This window comes from Thermothelomyces thermophilus, chromosome 1 (genome assembly GCF_000226095.1).
Source record: "Thermothelomyces thermophilus ATCC 42464 chromosome 1, complete sequence".
NCBI lineage: Eukaryota > Fungi > Ascomycota > Sordariomycetes > Sordariales > Chaetomiaceae > Thermothelomyces > Thermothelomyces thermophilus.
In genome coordinates, this window is record NC_016472.1 from 10,142,563 (window position 1) to 10,169,102 (window position 26,540).

Sequence of the window (26,540 nt, forward strand, 5' to 3'; positions counted from 1 at the left end):
GCCTATAGGCTTCTCCTAGCTAAGTAGATAGGTAACTAGGAATATAGGTCTACTAAACTAGCTATTTAGCTTATTATAGCCTAGGTTTAGGAGGCTTAGAGGTATAAGGTAGCTACCTCCTTCCTATAGCTTAATATCTTAGGGGCTTTCGATATTATTAACTATTCCTAGCTACTAGCTACTTTATGGAGCTAGGGCTTCCTAAAGTGGTTAGTAATCTAGGTTAGGGAGTAGCTATAGGATAAGGTAGCTATCCTTTACTTCGATAGCTAGAAAACAGAGGATATAGTAATAAGGGCTAGGGTCCTATAAGGGTTACCCTTCTCCCCTATATCATTTATCCTCTATATAGCCTCTCTCTACTAGGCTATTTACTAGGCCTATCCTATAGTCAGTTTAATAGGCTTTACTAATAATATTAATCTCCTAGCCTTTAGGAAGGCTAAGGAGGCCTATAATAGTTAGCTATAAAGGGCCTAAAAGGCTTACCTCTAGTAGGTAAGGACCTAAGGTATAGCTTTTACCCTAGAAAAGTATAAACTTATTTACTTTAATAGGGGTGTCACGGAAATATATATGTAGGACGCCGCCTAAGTCGCCTCCCCCGACAGGCCAATGGGACAGCAGGCACAAACAGACCAATTAGGAAAGGATCATACTTAGCAAAGTGATCTATACACTATAGGATCACTACTATAGCCATGATCCAGATAGCAAAGGATCACTAGGTAAAGAGTAATCCCCAGATTATATATATATGTAGATAGTCACTCGTTATAGTAAACTCTAGGAGTTCACTAGTAATAGCAACCTATCCTACAATCACAGTACTTATACTAAGCATTGCTAATTACTATGAGAGACAACTCTAGTGTTATTATAAACCCTTTAGCTTTACTAAATCCCTTAGACGACCTGCCGCTTGTCCTGCTCAATCTACCTTTGTCTAAACTCTTTTAGAAGAAGTCTGAGTTAGGTTCGTTATACGTTGCTATTACTCCCTTTGTTCTATCATGGTTTAGAATGGAGGTGACTTTGACCTTGACATTGATATAGCTACTAACGTTACGGCCGAATAGCTGCTTACCTAGCTTGGTCAACTCTATTAGCAAATCTAGGAGTTAGACTAGAGAGATAAGGCTGCTTAAGCCCGAATTAAGGAACTCGAGAACGGTGAAAAGCACTTATAGAAGTTAGTTAACGAGGCCTACGCTAAAATCAAGGCACTTAAGACCGCCAAAGCAAGCTATATTAAGATTAAACTACCTGGCAAATATAGAGGAACTAAGGAGGACCTTATAGGATTCCTAATAAACCTCTGATCCTATTTCCGGCTTAATAACGACAAGTTTCTAGATAATAAAGCTAAAGTCTTCTATATAGCTATAAGATTAGAGGGTAAGGCACTTAGATAGTTTAAGCCTATATAGAACGACTATCTTACTAAGGAAGATAAAGACGACCGAGACGCGTTTATATAGGCAGTCTTTCGATCCTATAACCGTTTTAAAGAAGAGCTTCGGAAGGTTTTTAGCAATAAAGATAAGAAGATTTATATATAAGAAAGACTTGCTAATCTCTAATAGACTAAGTTAGTAGCCTCCTATATTATATAGTTTAGATAGGATATACTTAAGTCTTAGCTTAACGATAAGGTATTAATATAATTATTTTATAATAGCTTAAAGGAAAAGGTTAAAGACAAGCTATATAAGTATAATCAGCCTAAAACCCTAGATAAATATATTATATAGGCTATTAGAATTAATAATCGACTTTATATATAGGAGTAATAGAAATAAGGTTAAATAAATAGAACTATAGTTAAAGCTAACGATAAGAAAAAGCGAGCGTATATTAGTACCTTATATGGGATATACCTTAGAGCTATAGATATAGATATAGTATAGAAGCAAGACTAGAAGAAGATAACTAAAGATAAGTCCAATATTACCTACTATAACTATAGAAAGAAAGGGCATTATAAGCGAGAATATTAAAGCCCAAAGAAAGAGTAGAAGATAGTCCCTAGAAAGGAAATTATAGTTATTAACAAAACCACTAAGGACGTTATCGAAGTAATAGCTATAGGCTATGAAGATAGGGGTAGTAATACGGATAGTCTTAGATATAATGGCAATAGTAAAGACGAACAAGCACCGTACTCCGAATTGGCCACTATAGACCTAGAGATAGGTCTTGCTAAATAGGATACGGCAGGAGAGTATATACCACTAATTTCGATTCTCCTAGCCTTAAGGTAATAGGGTTTTATAGTTATATAAAGGCGGGATAGATCGTAGATAACCGACACCTAAGGAATCAAAAGACCTAGACCTAATATTCTATTCCTCTAGGAACGAATCAAATGGTATTATAATGAAGTTTTCCGGCTTAATATAGAACTATATAAATAGGATAGACGCTTAACTTAAGTTGCCTAGTAGAGCGATAAGATAAAGGACAAGACAAGGGAACTCTAACGTATTATAGAAACCATCAAAGGAAAATAGCCTATAATATATAATAGGCCCGATAGCTATACTAAGTACCTTAATGACTAGCAACTTAGTAATGACGTATAGAACCTAGAATACTGGTTTACGTACACGAACCGTGGAAAAGACAAGCGTATATAGGAAAGCTACTAAAAGAAATATTCCTACCTTAGCGTTAGGGTACCTATAGTCTATATATAATGGGAAGGATTCGGGAAAGAATTCTAATACCTCCTAGGCAACGCTATATAACTATATCCTCGACACGAGGCATATACGCAAGTGCCCTAGTTCTAGTATATAGCATATAGATACTAATACTACTTCTATAACAAATTCGAAAACAATCACTAGCCGACCTAATAAGGAAATGAGGACGGAAGCTTATACCCTATAGAATAGGTCTACAATATGAGAAATAGAGTAGCCGAATTGCTCTAGAAGATCGAAGCCCTTGATCTAGAAGGCATTATAATAGTTCTAAGACGAGCCTAGCCTAGGTACTATAGAATAGGACGAGATATATAAGACTTGTGCTAGAATAACGATTACCTCTATTATATAGATAAAAAGAAATCGCAAATTTAGGAGCTTTAGATAAAGCTATAGTATATACGACGAAAAGTAGAACGGACTTAATAGTAGGAAGCCGTAAACACTTAATAGCTTATAGAAATGAGCATAATCGACAAAGCCGCTATTAGCTAAATAACTAAAGAGGTTAGTACTGACCTAGGAAACAGATTAGAGCCCTTTAAGGGGCCTAGAAACCATTAACGCCTATATAGTAGCAGGTAGTAGTATAGTATAGGAGGAACTAGCGTAAGAGACTACTATATCGAGACCTCTCGGCAGAAACATAGGAAATTGCCGTAATCTTTAGACGACGGCGGTAAGACAAGCGACTATAGATAATAGCATAATAGAAATAGTACGAAATGCTTATACTACTAGATAGTAAAGTAGAGATAAACCTAATTTCGCTAACGCTTATAAATTAGCTATAAATATCTTAGAGAATAAAGCAAAAGCATAGTATAGTCAAAGAGCTATTTCTAACGTAATAGGTATATAAGGAGACCGAACCGATCGACATTACTATAGTAAGGAAGACTATAGTAATCATATTTAGTATTATAGACATAGATAACAATAAAGATATAATATTAAAGTTACCATAGTATAAAGATTACAACCTAGACATTAGCTAAAAGAATAATAGCTACCTATAACCCTAAATAGAGTTATATTTGACTAGCAAGATAGGGAGTATATAAGGATCATAAGCAGATAATACTTAAGGGAAGGCATATCCTATAGATCCACTATAAGAGACAGATAGTAGTAGGCAGACCACTACAGACTCTAGAAGAGGCGGTATAATGACATCGATATCGCGATGGGAGGAACGAGCTAAACCGCCGATAGCTGTTCTCTCCGTTGACAAATGCGAAGCACTGTAATTAGAGTAGTAGGTTAAGATAGGAGAAATCGCTAGCATCGCTATAGATAGAACCAAATTCGTATACTATTAAAAAAACCGAGAAACGAGATAAGACTAGGGAAGTACCAAAGGAATACAAAGGATACCTAACATTCGAACCGAAATATCTAGAAGGACTACTAGAATATAGCCTATAGGATTACAAGATTAAGCTTAAGGAAGGAATATAACTAAAGTTCTTTAAGATTTACTATATAAGCTAGATATAGAACGAAGAACTTAAGCGATATTTAGAGGAGAACCTTTAAAGAGGATATATCTGCCTGTCGATATCGCTAGCAGGCTACCTAATCCTATTTGTGCCTAAGAAAGACGGAAAGCTACGATTATACGTCGACTATCGATAACTTAACAAATAGACTATGAAAAATCGATACCTATTACTATTAATCTTATAGCTCTAAGATTAATTAGCAAGAGCCTAATATTTTACATATCTTAACTTACTATTAGCCTATGACTATATATAAATTAAAGAAGGCAACAAGTAGAAAATGGCTTTTAGGATACCCTATAGCTACTATAAGTACCTTGTCATGCCATTCGGACTTACAAACACGCTAGTAACGTTTTAAGCCCTAATTAATCAAGCTATCCGACCCTTTCTCGATAAATTTGTAGTATATTATCTTAACAATATACTTATCTTCTCTAAGACAATAAATAAACACCGGAAGCACGTAAAAGTAGTGCTAGACGCGCTATACGCGTATAAACTATTAGTTAATAAGGAAAAGAGCAAATTCCACGTTAGGAAAACGGTATTTTTGGGATATAAAATATCCCTAGGACAAATCCGGATAGAACCCTCAAAGGTTAAAGCTATCAAGGAGTAGCTACGACTAACGTCGGTTATAGAAATACAAAGCTTTATCAGATTTATAAACTTCTACTAAATGTTTATTAGGAACTTTAGAGCGATTATACGACCTTTATACGAACTTATAAAGAAGAACGCTAAATTCTAATAGAAAGAATAGCATAAGCAAGCATTTATATAGATCTATAATGCTATTACTAAAGACCTAGTACTAGTACTACTAGACCCTAAGAAGCCATTTGAGGTAGAAATAGACGCTTTAGATTACGCTATCGGAGGATAATTAGGATAATGAGACGAATAAGGAAAGCTATATCCTATAGCCTTCTTTTTAAAGAAGCTTGATAGACTATATCTTAATTATCTAATCTATAACAAGGAACTACTTACAATTGTCAAAGCTTTCAAGGAATAGTAACTATACCTTAGTAGTATAACCAAACTAATATAGGTATATATAGATTATAAGAACCTATAATACTTTATAACGATAAAAGAACTTAATAGACGATAAATATAATAGGTAGAATTCCTTATAAAATTTAACTTCGAGATCTGCTATAAGAAGGGCAAAGAGAACGTATAAGTAGATATCTTAAGCCGACGAACGGATCATACGGAAGGACGAATAGAAATAACGCCACTATTATTTAAGGAACAAATAGACAGAACGCTATATTATAAAATATAGATACCTATAGAAGATAATCTACTTGACTTGTTCCTAGAGTGTTACGTAATCTTTCGAGAAGAAAGGATCAATAAGATATAGTATTAAGTAGCACCCGGACTAGTAGTACCTAATAGAGTAGAAGAAAGAGATAGGAAACTCTAGTACTAAGGCAAAGCATATATCTATGACTAGGATTAATAGCTATAGATAATTCGAGAACTCTACAAGTCGAAACTTGGAGGATATAAAGGAGTTATAAAGATTATTGTATAAGTCAAGAAACACTATAACTTTCTATAGTTAATAGTATGAGTTAAGGAAGTTGTATAGAACTATGATATCTATAACCGAAGTAAAACGGCACGATATAAGCTATATAGGCTACTTTAGCTATTGCTAATAGCTAACAAACTATAGAGCTTGGTTATAATAGACTTTATTACAAAGCTATTAGAATCTAAGGACACGGCTATAAGAGTAATCTATAATAATATTCTTACTATAGTAGATTACCTAACTAAATAGGTATACTTCTTTCCCTATAAAGAGTCCTAGATAGCTAAACAACTAGTAGACGTAATCTATTGGCAAGTTATATTAGTATATACTTAGCTATAAGAATAGATTACCGACAGAGATACTAAGTTTATATTAAAGTTCTAGCAAGCGTTAATATAATAATTAGGCATTAATAGCAAGCTATTAATAGCATATCACCTGTAAACTAACAGATAAATAAAGCGATTAAACTAAGTTATCAAGTAATATCTCTATTCTTACATTAATTACTAGTAAGATAACTAGGTTATACTATTACTAATAGTATAACTTGCTTATAATACGACACTAACGGAAATAACCAAAGTTATACCGTTCTTCGTAAATTATAGATATAAAGCAAACCTTAGGCAAGGACTAGAGGTCATAGTACCGAGAGTAGTAGTTAAAGTAGAACAAATGTACGTACTATATAAAAAGCTTAAAAAGGAACTCGAGTTTATCAAGACTAGAATAAAGAACTACTATAATAAATATAGGCTCGAGGGACCTTGCCTAGAGAGGGGAGACAAAGTCTACCTAATCGTACGAAACTTACAAACCAAATAACTAAGCACAAAGCTAGACTTTAAGAAGGTTAGACCCTTTGTTATCAAAGAACGAATTTCGACATCTAACTACCGACTATCGTTACCATCATCTATACGACTACAGACAGATGTTTTTTATATTTCACTTCTCGAACCAGCACTAAAGAATGCTAAGGTTGCTACGTACATCGAAGCAGAAGACGAGGAAGAAGAATAAGACGTCGAAGAAATTCTAGATTTACGCATTATTAATAGGGAACTGTAGTATCTGGTTAAATAGCTTGATTTTAGACTAGAGGACAACTTATAGGAACTAGTTAAGAATTTGAACTGCCCTAAGAAACTAGAATAGTTCTACCGACAGAACCCGGATTGACTAAAGGCAAAACCAGGACAGAATCGAAGACAGCGCCCTAGTTAATAATGTTAACACTACCAAAGGGTTGTTAGCGCTATTTGAAACGGCCTAAGATAGGCTTTCAGGTCGAAAGCCTTAAAGGAAGGGCATCATGTTATAGAAATATACATATAGGACGCCACCTAAGTCGCCTCCCCCAACAGGCCAATAGGACAGTAGGCACGAACGGACCAATCAGGAAAGGATCACGCTTGGCAAAGTGATCTATACACTATAGGATCACTACTATAGCCGTGATCCAGACAGCAAAGGATCACTAGGTAAAGAGTGATCCCCAGATTATATATACATGTAGATAGTCACTCGTTATAGTGAACTCTGGGAGTTTACTAGTGATAGCAACCTGTCCTACAATTATAGTACTTATACCAAGCATTGCTAATTACTGTAAGAGACAACTCTAGTGTTGTTATGAACCCTTTGGCTTCACCGAATCCCTCAGACGACCTGCCGCTTGTCCCGCTCAATCTACCTTCGTCTGAACCCTTTCAGAAGAAGTCTGAGTTGGGTTCGTCACAAGGGGCAAGAAATAGTAGTTACGGCCTTTAGAGCTCCTATAGCCTAGAGGAGGTATTATTACTATAGCCCCTTTAAAGTTAGTTAGATTTCTAGGGGTCTAGCTAGACTAAAGGCTATAGTAAGGCCTCTATTATATAAAGGTAGCTAAGAAGCTAGAAACCTAGGAGTTTACCCTAACTAGGCTTATTATAAAGACCTAGGGCCCTAGCCTCCTATAAGCCTATAAGGTCTATACCAAGTATATCTATAGTACCTTAGCTTATAGGGCCTTGAACTTCTATAGGCCTACTAAGCTAGGGGGCAAGCTAGAAGGCCCTATTAGGAAACTATTAAAGGCCTAATATAAGGCCCTTCGAGTAGTTACCAAGGCCTATAAGGCTACCCCTATCCGGTGCCTCGAAATAGAAGCCTAGGTACCGCCCCTTAACCTCTATCTTAACAAGAGGCTAGCCGACTTTAAAGCTAAACTTGACTAGCTACTCCTATAGACTAGGGTAAGCCTAGGGGCCTCTTAGGTCTCTATAAGGGCTCTTATCTAGCAGGCCTATAATAGGTTAAGCTAGAGGTTCCGGAAGAGAAGGGCTAAGGCAAGGGGCTAGGAGCCGAGGCCTATAGCCCTGGAGGTAGTAGGGTCAATAGTTAGGTAGTAGGTTTAGGAAGGCTATAGAAGGGGTTAACCCCCCTTATAGACCTTATAAAGAAGGCTATAGGCTATAGAACTAGCTATAGTAGCTAGTTAGAGCTACTACTAGAGGGCTAACTAAGCTAGTAGGAGGATATAGTATATGTTAGATAAAGACCCCCTATACCTAGTTTTTATAGGGGAAGGCCTATAAAGGTACTAGAGCCTAATAAAGGCCTAGAGCTCCCTACCAGTATAGGCCTATATAGGGGCTATTAGCCTCCATAACTTCCTTTTTAGGGTTTAAGTCCTAGGGGTCAATACCCCCTACTATACCTATAGCTAAGGGAGGGAAACTATAGAGCACCTAGTTATATAGTGCCCGAACCTACTAAGAAGCCGAACATAGGAATCTTAGGAAATACGGTCATAAAGGGACCTAGACCTTGTTTTACAGGGTATAGGGGCCTGTAACCATCGTTTAGCAAGGAGGGTTCTACAGTGGCTGATGGACCTAGGGAGGTTCCTAGAATACCGCCTCGTAAGGAGGCTAGACCGGGAGGCAAGGCCTCTATAGGGCTATTCTAGCCACTTCTCCTTTTCTCTATAGTATATTAGTATTCCGGATTAGGCGTTAAAGGCGGGACAGAGGTTTTTATCCGGCCTATTAGGTACGGTTTCCTTTGTATATAACTAGAGAGGCTCTAGCATGCTTATTAGCATAACGGTATAGGAATAGCATTCTTATATCATAAAATAAGGAGTTAATCTATACCTTATATATATATATATATAATAGCTAAATATTAATATAGGTAAGGGAAAACTTATATAGTAATCTTTATTCTTATTATTACTAAGGTAGTAATTATTATTACTACTATTAAGTAAACTAATAGCTATTAATATATTAGATAGATACTAATAAAAAAAACATTTAAAGGTATAATAAGGGTATAGGTAGTAAGTATAATCATAGGAGGTAGGGGTAGTTAGAGGGCGTAAAGGAGGAAGGGAGTTAATTATAAGAGAGAGAATTAGGAGTAGGAGGGAAGAGGAGGGGGTATTTATAGGTATTAGGAGGAAGGTAGTAAGGGAGCGTATAGGACCTACGTAAACTACTTATTATATATATAACTTACTACTATATATATAGGTTATATTATTCCAATAATAAAGGGAAAGAGGTACAGGTTTTATCTGAACTTAAATAGCTACCTATTCGTATATAATATGCCATTATATATATAGGTTATATTATTATAGCGATGAAGAGAAAAAGGTACAGAACCTGCTTATATACCTAATATATATAGCATAGTATAAGGTAGGTCAGCCTAGTAACTATGAAAAAAGAGGGGGGGTATATTATAGGCCTAGGCTATACCTAGGCTAGATAATGCCTAGGCTTTACCTAGGTATAAAACGGACCTACCCTGCCTTACTTATATACTTTATAGGCCTATAGAGCGTTTGTTACTCGTTTATAACTTGTCTAATGGACATGCGGCTAAGGCCTAGTTAGGGCCTGACCTAGAGCCTAACTAGACCCTACCTAGGTTATATATATATATATTAGCTAAAAGGTACTCCTCTATATAACTCTTATATTCTTTTTCTTTTTCCTCCCTAAGGTAGTTAAATAAAATATTATATACTTATTTATAGATGCTATAAGGCTAGTGTATTATAATCTTACCTTTAATATCTAATCTAGAATATTAATATACCATAAAAAAAGGAAAGGTAGCTAGAATAACCTTATAGAAGCCTTATTTCCTAGTCTAGCCTCTTTATAAAGTAATACTCTAAGAGCCTCCTTAGATCTATTAGCTATTATAAAACCTTCCTTACTAAATAATGGTTATATGCCCCTATATTTTATAAAATGAAGTCTAGGTCCCTTTATGATCAAATTTACTAGGATTTCTATATTTAGCTTCTTAAAAGGTTTAAATATTATATAATTAGGTACTTCATAGTCTTCTTCCTTTACCTATGAATATAATAAGGGGTATTAACCCCTAAGATTCAAATACTAAATAGGAAGTTATAAAGGCTAATAGCCTCTCTATAGGCCTATATTAATGGGAAGCTCTAGGCCTTCATTAGGCCTTAATACCTTCATAGGCTTTCCTTTATAAAAACCAGATATAGGAGGTCTTTATCTAATATATATTATGTCTTCTTATTAGCCTCGTTAGCCTTCTAATAAACTCTAACTAGCTATTATAGCTAGTTCTATAGCTTATAACCTTTTCTATAGTATTTATAAAGGAGGAAGGCCCTTTTTATAGCTCTTTCAGACCTATTACTAGGCTATTACTTCTATTACCTTTAAGGTTATAGGCTTTAACCTTTAGCTCCTTACCCTAGCCCTCTTCCTCTAGAACCTCTAGCTTAGCCTATTATAGGCCTATTAAATAAGGGCTCTTATAGGGACCTAAAGGGCCTCTAGGCCTACCCTAGGCTATAGAAGTAGCTAGTTAAGCTTAGCTTTAAAGTTAGCTAGCCTCTTATTAAGATGGAGGTTTAAAGATAATACCTAGGCTTCTATTTTAAAGTATTAGATAGGGATAGCCTTATAGGCCTTAATTACTACTTAAAAGTCCTTATATTAGGCCTTTAATAGCTCCCTAGTAAGGCCTTCTAACTTATCCCTTAGTTTAGTCAGCTTATAGAAGTTTAAAGCCCCATAAATTAGGGTATTATAGATATATTTAATATAGACCTTATAAGCCTATAAAAGGCTAGGGTTTTAAATTCTTATACTAAGCCTAGTTAAGGTAAACTCCTAGGTTTCTAACTTCTTAGCTATCTTTATATAATAGGAGCCTTATTATAGCTACTAGTCTAACTAGACCCTAAAGAATCTAACTAACTTTAAAGGGGCTATAGTAATAGTACCCCTTCCAGGCTATAGGAGCTCTAGTAGTTATAACTACTATTTCTAGCTCTTATGAATGTAGATAATCCTACTCTTTTCTAGGGTAAAAGCTATATTATAGGTCTTTACTTACTATAAGTAAGCCTCTTAGGCCCTCTATAGCTAGCTATTATATGTATCTTTAGTCTTTTTAGAGGTTAATAGGTTAATATTATTAGTAAAGCCTACTAAGCTAACTATAAGGTAGGCCTATTAAATGGTCTAATAGACGGAGGCTATATAGAATATAAATAATATAAGGGAGAGGAGTAACCCCTATGGGACCCTAGCCTTTATTATTATATCTTTTATTTCTTAGCTGTTAAAGTAAATAATAGGTATCCTATCTTATAACTATTCCTCAACCTAGATTACTACCTACTTTATAAAGTCTTAGCTCTATAAAGTAACTAATAGCTAGGTATAATTAATATTATTAAGTACCCCTAAGATATTAAGCTATAGGGGGAAGGTTATTACCTAATACCTCTAAGCCTCCTAGATATAGGTTATAACTAGTTAAATAGCTAGTTCTATAGACCTATATTTATAATTATTTATCTATTTAGCTAGGAAAAATAGGCCTCTATAGTAATTATTACCTTTTATATAACTATAGCTTCTAATACCTTACCTATTATTAAAAGAAATACTATAGGCCTATAGCTACCTAAGGTAAAGTAGGCTTATAGCGGTTTACTAGGCTTATAGAGGATAACTATCTTAGCCCTTTTAAATCAGGCTAGAAAATAGCTAAGCTAAAGACTCTCTAAGGCTAATATAGCTAATATTTAGAAAAGTAGCTACCTATAGGTCTTTAATAGACCTATAGGGAGGAAGTCCTCCCCTAGGGCTTTCTATAGGGCTACTCTAGCTAATACTACCCTGACTTTATCTATTATAACCTTATAATATATCTTAAACTTTAGCTCCTAGTAGCTTTTTAATTTTAGATCTTTAATATCTAATAAGTCTATTTTTAAGTTTAAAAAGAACTTATTAACTAGTGTTCTAGCCTTCTATTAATAGGTTATAAACCCCCCTTTAAAGGGTAGGAGCTTTAAGGGGTTAACTAATAGGTAGCTCTATGGCCTAGCCTATTACTCCAGCTTCTATAATAGGTATAGCTAGTTAATAGCCTCCTATATTATAGTTCTCTAGCTCTTAATCTTTATAGCTATAATAGTCTTAGCCTAGTCCTATAAGGCCTATTAAAGTACTTCCTATATATAGGGGTTTAGAGCGCTTTTATAAGTCTTCTCTATCTCCTTAGCCCTCTCCTAGGCCTTTTAAACTTCCCTTATCTATTACTAAGCCTATTTCCCCCCTATAATAGCCTTCTTTACTAGGGCTAAGGCTATAGCTACCTCTTTAAGGACCTCTATAAGCCTATTAAAGGCCTATAGAAGTTTTTCTAGGCCTTAAGAAATAGACTTAGCTAGGGCTATAGCCTATTAGCTAAGCTAGAGAGAGAGGTAGGCTATCTTACCCTATACTATCTTTTTATCTAAACTCTTCTAATCTTACCTTTTACTAGCTACTACTAGTTTACTAGTCTCCTAGAGGGAGACTTATAGGGCCTATAGGTAGTAATTAGACTTTCTCTATTTTATAATATCCCTATATGTTATTTCTAATCTAATTAAGGCCTAGAGTAAGTTTATTATAAAAGGCTAGCTATATTAGGCCCCTTAGGGGGCCTTAATAACCTAGCTATATAGTTAGTATAAATAGGTTAAGGTCTTATTATTCTATAAGGCTAAGGAGGTCTTTAGCTCCTAACTCTAGCCTATTAAATAGGTCTTAAGCTAGATAATAAAAGTTAACGTTACCTATAAGAACTAAGGGATAGATTAGCTAAGGGAGGGCTAATAGGCCCTATAAGAGGGCCTACTCCTCTTTATTATTATAGACTAATTAGAGCTTAAACCCCCTCTTGCCTAGGGCTAAAAAGATTACCTAGTACTAGTTCTAATCTACTATTAAGCTAGTACTAACCCTCTAGGGCACCACTTAGTATCTCTAGAACCAAACCTCTGTCTAGTCAGATAGGGAGGAGCTTCGGCTTAAAATGTCTAGGGCGTCCGAGTATTTACGATTATAGTAGACAAGTCCGACCATTCGGATAGTAATGACAATAGAAGTAAAGATAGCAATAGTAATATCCCTCTAGATAGATATAAAAGAGTCTACTTATATAGAAATAGATATCTTAATTTATAAAAGAAAGAAGAACTATATTTTATTTACCTAGATCTATTAGAGTATACAAGTATTAAAAGCTACTTATTATCTCTATTATACCTTTCTATTAGTAGTACCCCTAGATAGGTAACCTCTATTTATATCTAATATATATAATAAAGCTCTATAGAGCTAAAAAAATAAAACTATACCTAGTGCCTTTCTAGTTATATTAAGAGCTTCTAGCCCTAGTCTATTATATAGTCTTACTAGCTAACTAGGATCCGTTTAGCTACTAGAACGGCTACCTAGCCCCTAGGCTTATAAGCTAGGTAGTAGTTTAAGACCTAGGGGTAATATATTAACCCTATAAATTAGTTAATCTATAGCTTTTAGATAGCTAGTAAGTTATATTTAACTTCTTCTAATAGGACCTTAAAGGCCTATTCATTACCTTAGGTATTCTACTAAAGGATCCTAGTTTATATTTAAGGTTGCTCGAGTAAAGGCTAAAGGTATAGTAATAGGCTCTATAGCTATTACCCCCTTGATAAGTTATAAAAGGGAGGGGATTCTAGGCTATAGAAAGGAGATATAGGTCTGTCTGGTATTATAGAAGGTACTCTTAGCTACCTACTAGGCTATAGTAGGCCTTCTATAAGGGTATTTAGCCTTAGTTTAATAGTAGTTATTATCTTCTAATAGGTTATTAAATTTAAAGGCTACCTTCCAATATAGTTATTCTAGTAGCTAGAAAGTTTAAGGTCTATATTAGTAGGCCTCTTTAACTTTCTCCTTAGCTTTAACCTTCTTTAAGCAGCCTTTATACTATATTATATAAAGGCCCCTATAGGCTATATACCTATAGGGGAGCTAGTTAGAGTAAGGAAGGTATTAGGCCTCCCTAGTTCTCCCCCCCTCTCTATAGGCCTTTATACTATAATAGTTATAATAGACTAGCCATTAATAGTACTATTAGGTATAGCTAAAGCCCTAGTACCTATAGTATTACCTTAGCTCTAGGGCTTCCTAGTAAGCCTTATAGTCTAGTACCTAGGTATTCTAAACTATTCCCTCGTTATAGGCTTTCTAGGCCTCTTTAAGGTCCTATAGGCGTAAGAGTACTATAGCCTACTTTCTTTATAGGCTCTTTAATAGCTAGATCTTGACTATTTTAACTATCTATAGGCCTATAGCCCCTTCAAAGTCCTACTTATTAACCCTTTATAGATTCTCTTTCTAGATACCTTTAACTAGGACTATATAAGCCTTATCAACCTCCCTAGCCTGCTTATTAAAGGCTATAGCTATCTATTACTTATTAGCTAAATACTAGTCCTTAATAGCCTTATCCTTAAAAACTACTATTATATTATTACTTAGGAGCTTCCTAGCTATAATAGCTCCTTAGTAGCTAGAAGCCCTATTAATTACTTAGATTATCTTAGCTAGGGTCTAGGCTTTAAGGTCTTCCTATAGGCTTATATTCTATATAATAGCCTCTTATAAAGCTTATAATAATACTGCCTTAGCCAATAATAGGCCTCCTTAAAGGCCTATTACCCCTTATTATAGACTTATAGCTACCTATGCCTAGGTAAGGTAAGGGATAGCCTAAAGGGCTTCTTTAAGCCCTTTATTAACTTCTTTAGCTATAAGCTCCTATAGGTTTAGAACTAGGCCTATAATAATAATTATAAGGCCCTATAAGAGCTAATTAGTAAGGTCTTATATAATGCCCTATCTAGGGCTTAGTAAAAGGTTAACTAGTTATATAATAAGGCCCTTAAGTTCCTTAATATTAGGTATAGGATAGGCCTAGTAGGGGCCTTCCTTTAATTAGTCTATAGCTATAGGCCTCCTTACTTGGTGGCTTAGTAGTAGGCTCTAAGTCGACGTCGCTTTTAAGGGTATAGGGTAGTCTATATAGCGAAAGTTTTAACAGATATACTAGGTATAGTCGGAATATAGTTAGGTTCGGCTACTACGATTCTAATGCCTATTGTATAACTATGACGGCTTATATATATTTGACAGTAGTATCGTTAGAGAGCGTTTTTCGAGAGCTCTCTAGTGGTAGTAGGTTTGTATATTTTTGTATAATATTCGTAAAGATATAAGAGAAGCTCTTAGGTATAGAGTAGGTCCTAATAGTCTAGTATAAACTTAATAACTCTAATTATAGGGACTAGAGTATTATTAAGTCTCCTTTACTAAAAGGGTTAGAAATAGCTTTATTAGGTATACTCTAAAGGAGTAAAAGCGGTAGACTAAGTTTACCTTTAATCTTATCTATTATAAGAAGATTTAAAGGTAGGAAGAAAGACTTCTATGTCACGGATAAGCATATAGACGGCCTGGCAAGCTACAGCCAGGACGCAGGACATTCCGATAGCCAATTACTTGACGGACCAATCAGAAGATCATCACCGCCAAGACTAAGGTCTTCACTAGTAATAATAACATGTCACAGTCGACAACGCGGAATCACGGAGTAAAAGGAGAAATGGTACTAGTGATAACTATTAAAGAGGGACAGACAATTGTATATATATAGCCAGCTAGTCACTCGTTAGGTGGACTCTGAGAGTTTACTAGCGGTAATAATCACAATTACAGTACTCGTACTAGGCATTGCTGATTACTGTGAGAGGTAACTCTAGTGTTGTTGTGAACCCTTTGGCTTTACCGAATCCCTTAGACGACCTGCCTGTTTGTCCTGCTTAATCCACCTTCGTCTAAACCCTTTCAGAAGCAGTCTAAGCTGGGTTTGTCACATTCTAGGATTACCTATTTAGGTAATAAGGTTATCTTTAAGGGAACTACCTAAATAGGGTGGTATAATTAAAGATAATAACCTCTAGAATCTCTCTTCTTATTAATTTAATAAATATCTTAATCTAAATTACTACTCTTAATGCCTCTTATATCTAAGTATATTAAAACCCTATTAAGAAGAATACCTTTAGAATTACCTTAATTATTAGAGTTTAAAAACCTTACCTTAGACTTAGAAGTTAAGTATTATACCTAAATAAATATTATAATAGACAGACTTATTAAAGGTATTTAGATTATATTCCCTTTACTAATAGATAAGAGATTACCCTGTCTCTTCTCTAGCTATAATATTACTAAGTACCTTAAATATTTTATAAAAGCCTATAACATCTTTAATAGAGATAATATTAATAAGATCTCCTACTTTAAATAATAATATATAGATAACCTTTATAAGATTCTTAACTAGTAGCTAGAATTAAAGAGGAAAGACTGGGCTATATTTAAAGCTATTATTAAGAAATTTTAGGAATAGGACGACTCTTACTAGGAGACTTTTACTTAGGAACTAGAATATCTTTTAGATTCCTAATATATAGATTTAGCTAAGTCTATCTATAACTACTTAAAGTATATTAATATCCTACTTATCTAAGTGTTAAAGAAGAAGAAAGTAGTCTATTAGTCGTTAGTTATCTAGAAGATATATTATTATTATTATTGTTAGTCCTATACCGTTATGTTAATAAGTATGCTAAAGCCTCTCTCTCTAGTTATACATAAAGGAAACCGTACCTAATAGGCCAGATAAAAACCTCTGTCCTGCCTTTAACTCCTAATCCCGAATATTAATATACTACAAGGAGAAGTAGCTAGAATGGCGCTATAGAAGCCTTACCTCCCGGTCTAGCCTCCTTATAAGGCAGTATTCTAGGAGCCTCCCTAGGTCTATTAGCTACTATAGAATCCTCCTTGCCAAACGATAGTTACGGGCCCCTATACCCTATAAAACGAGGTCTAGGTCCCTTTACGACCGTATTTCCCAGGATTCCTACGTTCGGCTCCTTGGTAGGTTTAGGCACTATATAACCAGGTGCTTGACAGTCTCCCTCCCCTAGCTATAGGTATAGTAAGGGGTACTAACCCCTAGGACTTAAACCCTAAAAAGGAAGTCACGGAGGCCGATAGCCCCTGTATAGGCCTATACTAGTAGGGAGCTCTAGGCCTTTATTATAGTGCCTTTATAGGCCTTCCCCTGTAAGAACTAGGCATAGGGGGTCTTTATCCAATACGTGCTATATCCTCCTACCTACTTAGTCAGCCCTCTAACGGTTGCTCTAGCTAGCTATTATAGCTAGTTCTATAGCCTATAGCCTCCTCTATAGGGTCTATAAGGGGGGTTAGCCCCCTTTATAGCCCTCCTATACCTACTGTCGGATTGTCGACTTCGCTACCTCGAGGGCTATAGGCTTCGGCTCCCGGCCCCTTGCCCTAGCCCTTCTTTTCCAGAACCTCTAGCTTAGCCTATTATAGGCCTATTAGATAAGAGCCCTTACAGGGGCCCGAGGAGTCCCTAGGCTAGCCCCGGTCTATAGGAGTGGCTAGTTAAGCTTAGCTTCGAAGTTAGCTAGCCTCTTATTAAGATAGAGGTTAAGAGGCAGTACCTAGGCTTCCGTTTCGAGGCACCAGATTAGGGTAGCCTTATAGGCCCTAGTGACTACCTAAAGGGCCCTATATTAGGCCTTCGATAGTTCCCTAGCAGGGCCTTCCGGCTTACCCCCTAGCTTAGTAAGCTTGTAGAAGTTTAAGGCCCTATAAGCTAGGGCGCTATAGATACACTTAGTATAGACCTTATAGGCCTATAGGAGGCTAGGGCCCTAGGTCTTTATAGTAAGCCTAGTCAGGGTAAACTCCTAGGTTTCTAGCTTCTTAGCTACCTTTATATAGTAGGGGCCCTACTATAGCCTCTAGTCTAGCTAGACCCCTAAGAATCTAGCCGACTTTGATAGGGCTATGGTGGTAGTACTCCCTTTAGGCTGTAGGAGCTCTAGTGGTTATGACTACTATTTCTAGCCCTTGTTAAAGTAGATAAGTTTATACTTTTCCAGGGTAAAAGCTATACCCTAGGTCTTTACCTACTATAGGTAGGCCTTCTAAGCCCTCTATAGCTAACCGTTATAAGCCTCCTTAGCCCTCCTAAAGGCTAGAAGGTTAATATTATTAGCAAAGCCTATTAAACTAACTATAGGGCAAGCCTAGTAAATGGCTTAGTAAAGAAAGGCTATATAAAGGATAAATAGTATAGGGGAGAAGGGTAACCCCTAGGGGACCCTAGCCCTTATTATTATATCCTCTATTTCCTAACTATCAAAGTAAAGGATAGCTACCCTATCCTATAGCCACTCCCTAACCTAGACTACTAACCACTTCGGGAAGCCCTGGCTCTGTAAAGTGGCTAGTAGCTAGGTATGGTTAATAGTGTCAAAAGCCCTTAAGATATCAAGCTATAAGAGGGAGGCAGCTGCCTTATACCTCTAAGCCTCCTAAACCTAAGCTATAATAAGCCGGATAGCTAGTTTAGTAAACCTATATTCCTAGTTACTCATCCATTTGGCTAGGAGGAGCCTATAGGCCTTCATAATAGCTATTACTTTCTAGGCGACTATAGCCTCTAGTACCTTGCCTACTATTAGTAAGAGGGCTATAGGCCTATAGCTACCTAAGGTAAAGTAGGCCTATAGGGGTTTGCCAGGCTTATAGAGGACTATTATCTTAGCCTTTTTAAACTAGACCGGAAAATAGCCAAGCTATAGGCTCTCTAAGGCTAGTTTTGCTAGTATCTAGTAGAGCGGCCGCCTATAGGCCTTTAATAGACCTATAGGGAGGAGGTCCTCCCCTAGGGCCTTCTATAGGGCTGCTTTAGCTAGAACTACCTAAACTTCGCCTATTATAACCTCTTAGCTTATTTCGAACTTTAGATCCTAATAGTTATTTAGATCTAGGTTATTAATATCTAATAGATCTGCTTCTTGGTTCGGAAAGAACTTATCGGCTAGTGCTTTAGCCTTCTATTAGTAGGTTATAAGCCCTCCTTTAAAGGCCGGGAGCTTTAAAAGGTCGACCGGTAAGTAGCTTTATAGCCTTGCCTACCGCTCTAGCCTCTATAGCAGGTCTAGCTAGTTAGTTAACTCCTATAGTATAGCTCTCTAGCTCCTAATCATTATAGCTATAATGGTCTTAGCCTAGTCTTATAGGGCCTGCCGAAGTACCTCCTATATATAGAGGTTTAGGGTACTCTTATAGGCTCTCTCTACCTCCTTGGCCCTCTTCTAGGCCTCTTATACCTCCTTTGTCCACTATCGAGCTCGTCTACTATCTATACTAGCCTTCTTTACTAGAGCCGAGACCGAAGCTATCTTCTTAAGGGCCTCTATAAGCCTGTCGAAGGCCTATAGAAGCTCCTCTAGACCCTAGAATATAGGCCTGGCCCGGGCCGATACCTATTTATTAAGCTAGAGTAGGAGGTAGGCCGCTTCGGCCTATATAACCTCCCTATCTAGGCTATTCTAGTCTCACCCTTTACTAGCTAGTATAGGCCTGCTAGTCCCCTAGAAGGAGACGTATAGGGCCTATAAGTAGTAATCGGATTTCCCATATTCTATAATATCCCTATAGGTTGCTTCTAGCCCGGCCAAGGCCTAGAATAGGTCTATTATAAAAGGCCAGCTACGTTAGTCCCCCTAGAGGGCCCTAGTAACTTAGCTATAGAGCATATATAGGTCAAGGTCCTATTAGTCTATAAGGCTAAAGAGGTCCCTAACCCCTAGGCTAAGCCTATTAAATGGGTCCTAGACTAGGTAGTAGAGGTTAAAGTTACTTATAAGAATTAGGGGGTAGGTTAGCTAAGGTAGGGCTAGTAGGTTCTATAAGAGGGCCTGCTCCCCCTTATTATTATAGACTAACTAGAGCTCGAACCCCCTCTCTCCTAGGGCTAGAAAGGTTACCTTATACTAGTTCTCCTTTGCCAAATAGTCCTACTAGCTAACCGGGAAGTGCTTAGCTACTAGAATAGCTGCCTTACCCTTAGGCTTATAAACTAGGTAGTATTTCAAAGCCTAGGGGTAGTATATTAACCTTATAAACTAATTAATCTATAGTTTCTAGATAGCTAGTAGGTCGTATTTGGCCTCCTCTAATAGGACCTTAAGGGCCTATTTATTACCTTAGGTATTCTATTAAAGGATCTTAATTTATATTTAAGGTAGCTAGAGTAGAGGCTAAAGGTATAGTAGTTAGCTTTATAATTATTACCCCCTTAGCTAGTTACAAAAAGAAGGGGGTTCTAGGCTATAGAAAGGAGATATAGGTCTATTAGGCATTAAATAAGGTACTCCTAGCTACCTATTAGGCTAGGGTAGGCCTCCTATAAGGGCATTTAACCTTAGTTTAATAGTAGTTGTCATCTTCTAGCTAGTTACTAAACTCGAAGGCTACCTTTTAGTATAGTTACTCTAATAGTTAGAAGGTTTAGGGTCTATATTAGTAGGCTTCCCTAGCCCTTTCCTAGGCCTCGACTTTCTTTAGGCAGCCCTTATACTAAGCTATATAAGGGCCCTTATAGGCCGTATACCTATAAAGGAGTTAATTAGAGTAGGTAAGGTACTAGGCCTCCCTAGCCTTCCCCCTCTCCCTATAGGCCTTTATACTATAATAGCTATAATAGGCTGGCTACTAATAATACTACTAGGTATAGCTAAAGCTCTAATACCTATAATACTACCTTGGCTTTAAAGCATCCTAGTAAGGCTTATAGTCTAGCACCTAGGCATCCTGGACTACGCCCTTATTATAAGCCTTCTAGGCCTCTTCGAGGTCCTATAGGCCTAGGAATACCGTAGCCTACTTCCTCTATAGGCTCTTTAGTAGCCGGAACTTGACCGTTTTGATCGAGTATAGGCCTACAGCCCCCTTAAAGTTTTATTTGCTAACCCCCTATAGCTCCTCCTTCCGGACTCCTTTAGCTAGGACTATATAGGCCCTATCGACCTCCCTAGCCTCCTTTCCAAAGGCTATAGCTACCTATCGCTTATTAACTAAATACTAATCCTTAGTAGCCTTGTCCTTAAAGACTATTACTATATCCCTACTTAGGAGCTTCCTAGCCGTAACGGCTCCCTAGTAGCTAACAGCCCTATTAATTACTTGGACTATTTTGGCTAGGGTTTAGGCTTTAAGGTCCTCTTATAGGCTTATATTCTATATTATAACTTCCTATAAGGCCCATAATAGTACTACCTTAGCTAATAATAGGCCTCCCTAGGGGCCTATTACCCCCTATTATAAGCCTATAGCTACCTATACCTAGGTAAGGTAAGGGGTAGCCTTTAGGGCTCCTTTAAGCCCTTTTTTAACTTCCTTAGCTATAAGTTCCTATAGATTTAGAACCAGACCTATATAAGTAGTTATAAGGCCGTATAAGAGCTTATTAGCAAGGTCCTATACCTTGCCCCGTTTAAGGCTTAATACAAGGTCAACTAGTTATATAATAAGACCCCTTAACTCCTTAATATCTAAGGTAGGATAGGCCTATAGTAGGCCCCCCTTTGATTGGTTCGAAGCTATAGGCCTCCCTACTTAGTGGCTTAGCGTTAGGCCTTAAATCAACGTTACATTTAGGGGCGCTAGGTAGTCTATACGGTGAAAATTTTAATAGGCGTGCGAGGTGCGGTTAGATTGCGGTCGGGTCCGGTTCCTACGCCTGCGGTGCCTGTTGTACATCCGTAACGGCTCGCGCGTAGTTGAAAGTGGTACCGTTAGATAGCGTTTTTCGAGAGCTTTCTAGCGATGGTAGTTTTGTATGTTTTGGTGGGGTATTCGCAAAGATACAAGAGAAGCTCCCCTTCTAGAAGATATAGGATGGATTCCTACCTACTCTCTAGACTAGTCTTTAAGTATATAAGAAGGGTAATTGATAAATTAATAATATAAAGTAAGAGGATTTCTATAACTTTATATAAGAGTATCTATAGAGGTTAGCTATAAAAGTCTATCCTTAAAGGCATACTAAGCTTAGACTACTAATAATATATAAAGTATATATATAATCTTATTTATACTGTAATTTCTATTGTAAATTAATGTCTACCTATATATCTAAGTTTTTCCCTGCCTAACGTTAATACTCGAGCCTATAAATCTCCTAAGTATAATAGCTAACGTAATCTATACCCTGCTTATACGGCTACTCTGCTCGTATAGCTAAACCTCTACCTAAACCGCTACCTAATTTACCCCTAAACAGGAGAAATATCTAGGCAACAATAACAATTCCAATACCTAAACAGCTAAGTAGTATAGTTCAATTTAATCTAGTGATACTTTCCTTAGTATTACGTCTATCTATCTACTTAAATAAGCTCTTATCTATCTTATATTCCTTCTAAACTAACTTGATAAAGCCTATAACTCTACAAAGTGCTATATACCGTTCCTTTTCCCTCTGTTTAACGGCTTCCTTTTCCTCCCTTTCCTACTTCCGTTCCTAAATCTCCTATATAGTTAGTACCTTGGCCTGGCCAAAGTGCTTCTTAGTCTTCTCTATCCGTCTGTCTTTGCTTTTATTAATAAGCTCCTGGTTAAGTGTAACTAGGAAGTCCTCCTTTAAAGTAGTGACCTGGCATTTTAGAGGAGTGTCGTAAAGCTAGGAGAAACAGGGGAGTCTTTAGACGGTAGCGGCCAAGGATTTTCTCTAGGTAGAAAGGAATCAAGCCAGCCCTATACTACGTGCCAGGGATATTCTTTAGAATTGTCTTTTATGCCTGCTAATATATATAGAGGAACTAGAGGTTGTCGGAACTAGAGGTTGTCGGAACTAGAGGTTGTCAGAACATTAAAGAGCTTTACAGCCTATCGAATACTATAGACTTGTTTGGCATTTAGGGCGTTGATGCCAGGGCAATAGATGCCTCGTAGTTTGCGCGTTCTATCCGTCGGTTAGCAATAGTTGCTATAGTGTTTGAAGACGACAAACCGGTAGTTTAGTAGAAAATCCTACTGTTCGAATTGCTGGCTAAAAAGCTATTAAAGTGGCCACGAATTGCTGTTCGAATTGCTGTTCGAATTGCTATTTGAATTGGTAGAAGTTAGTGGAAATTAGTGGAAAATTGAAGTCAGATATCCCTGTACGAGCAGGGTAGCCATGCGAGCAGGGTACAGATTACGTTATAATAATTCTAGAGCGTTTTAGTAAGCTATCTTTCTAAGGTTAATAGACCTACTCTAACTAGCTAAGTACTAACAGAGCCTACTATGCCTAGAGAGTCCAAAGTGCCTATAATGCCCTAAATACCTGTAATGCCCGAAGTGCCTATAGTAGAGTGGGGTTAGAAAAGAGTTTGCCTACCTACCTTTTCCACCCTCTAACTTCAAAGACATATAGAACATGTAAAACAGGGCCAAACTGCTACTAAATTGATATTATAACTATAGCTATTTTAGTACTTGATTAGGCCACCTTTGATTAAGCCAAAGATCTATCCTTTTCTCTATACCTATAACTAAATTGACTAGGAATTTAATAGGTATTTAGCTCTAGACTTCCTATAATATTACAACTATCTAAGCTACTATCTTGATCTAATGCTACCTTTTAGAGATTTTTATCTTTATCTAGTACTAGAAATTTTTAATTGGACTAAGGTCTAGGCTCTATAGTAGCTACTAGGGTAGCTAAAACTTAGTAAACCTTGATAGCCCTCTTTGATAGCTAAATAAACTTCCTATAGTAATATATTACCCTATCCTCTTATAATTATACCCTAAAGCTATATATTAACCTAATAAAGGGAAAGAAATATAGTATAAAGATCTAGTTAGTATATTTAAGTTAGTTTAATTAGGTATCTTAGGGCAAGGTAGTATAAGTAATTTAAAGATATCTATTTAATTAGCTATTATATACTATAGAAAGTACTAGATAGCTTAGTTATCTATCTTAGGAAGTCTTCTAGATTTAGGCTTTAATTAGAATAGCTTATTAGCTCTATTAGTAAGGTTATATTTAACTTTTAAAATAGTATAGTTAATAGTCTAATTTAATAAGCTAATATAGGCTATACTTTAAATCTAGCCAAATAGAGGCTGTAAATTAAGGATTTTTAGAATTCTATAAGTTCCTAGCGAGTAGTCCTTAGTCTAGGAGCTATCTTATAATATTAAAGAGGAGGTTAAAGATAGAAAAGTCGGCGTAGCCGTCGTTAAAGTTAAAAGGGGGTAGTAATTTAGAAGTAGATTACCAGGGTTAAAGTAAGCAATCACTTTTCTGACCCCACTATACCTAGAGTACCCCCTAGGCATAGCAAATATACTACTATTGTCTAACGAATATAGGCGTTAACCTAAGGAAGATAGACTTTATTAGAGAGAGCTAGAGTATCTAATATAAAGAAGATGTTAGTAATAGACTTAGAAGTAGTTAGGCCAGAGGAAAGCGATATAACTACTAGTAAATCGACCTCCTTTAATTATAAGTAAAATAGCAAATTAAATGCTATTTTAAATACTTAAAATAAGCCTAGTTTTAAAGTATTACATAAGTCTAGAAGCTAGGTTAGTAAAAAAGTATCTAAGTATCTATTATAGTATTAGCTAACTATACTATATACTAAGACCTTAGTATCCTAGGATAAGGATAGACTTTTATAGCTAACCTCTATATATAAAGGTATTTATTAATATTAGGTTAGTATACTATAAGCTAGATCTAAAAGGTAGAGAAGTAAAGCTATAGGTAAACTAGACTATTAAGAAAAGTCTTTTAGTTCCCTAGACCTAGGATAGTCCTTTAGGTTTATCTACCTAAAGGAATACTACCTTTTATAAGATTATTAATAGACTTCTAGACACCATATATAAACTTTAGATTAATAAGAGCAAAGTTAGCTATAAATCCTTAGATAGAGGTAGATGTTCTTATAGCTAGATAAAGGACCAAAGTGACAATAAGATTAAGGAGATCTAGACCTACTTGTCTACTATCTAAGAGTCTTAATAGAAGAAGAAGAATAGGGGATTTTGGCTAAGCTTAACCTTAGCTACCCTTTATAGCTATTATTATTATAGTAACTAGATATATACTTTACCTATAGATATCTAATCCTTATAGAGGATATTTATTATAGGTTTATCTATTAGCTTATTTTTAAGTAAGTCTTAGGTAAGAAGCACCCTAGTCTTCTAAAGAGCTAGAGAGTTAAGATCCTTAGTAAGGATATAGCTATTATAGCTATACCTATAAAGTAAACTGTTCTAGTTATAGAGTAATCTAAGTAGAATATTACTATTTTAAATATTAGTAAAGATAAGGGTAATAGTATTTATTATAATTAAATACTAAAGCTTATCCTTTATAAGTCAATACTTCCTTTAAACTATAATTTTAGCTATAATATCTAAGATTATTAATAAAAAGACCTTACTTCTAGAGCTTCTCTTGTATCTTTGCGAATACCCTACTGAAACATATAAAGCTACTATCACTAGAAAGCTCTTGAAAAGCACTATCTAATGCTACCACTTTTAACCGCGTGCAAGCCGTTACGGCTATATAATAGGCATCGCGAGTGTAGAAGCCGGACCTAACCGTAATCCGACCGTACCTTATACAACCGTCAAAATTTTCACTATATAGACTACCTAGCGCCCCTAAATAGAATGGCAATTTAAAGCCTACCGCTAAGCCACTAAGTAAGGAGGCCTATAGCTTTAAACTAATTAAAGGGGGGCCTATTATAGGCCAACTTTACCTTAGATATTAAGGAACTAAAGGGTCTTATTATATAACTAGTTAACCTTATACTAAGCCTTAAATAAGGTAAGATATAGGACCTTGCTAATAAGCTTTTATAGGGCCTTATAATTACTATTATAGGCCTAGTTCTAAACTTATAGGAACTTATAGCTAAGGAAGCTAAAAAGGGGCTTAAAGAAGCCTTTAAGGCTACCCCTACCTTAACCTAGGTATAGGTAGCTATAGGCTTATAATAAAGAGTAATAGGCCCCTAGGGAGGCCTATCATTAGCTAAGGCAGTATTATTATAGGCCTTATAAAAGGTTATAATATAGAATATAAGCCTATAAAAAGACCTTAAAGCCTAGACCCTAGCTAAGATAGTCTAAGTAATTAATAGGGCTTCTAACTATTAGGGAGCTATTATAGCTAGGAAACTCCTAAGTAGGGATATAATAGTAGTCTTTAAGGATAAAGCTACTAAGGATTAGTATTTAGCTAATAAGCGTTAGATAGCTATAGCCTTTAGAGAGGAGGCTAGGGAGGTTAATAGGGCCTATATAGTCCTAGCTAAAGGAGTCTAGAAGGAAGAGCTATAGGGGGTTAGCAAATAGGACTTTAAGGGAGTTATAGGCCTGTAATTAGTTAAAATGGTCAAATTCCGGCTGCTAAAGAGCCTATAAAGAAAGTAAGCTATAGTATTCCTAGATTTATAGGACC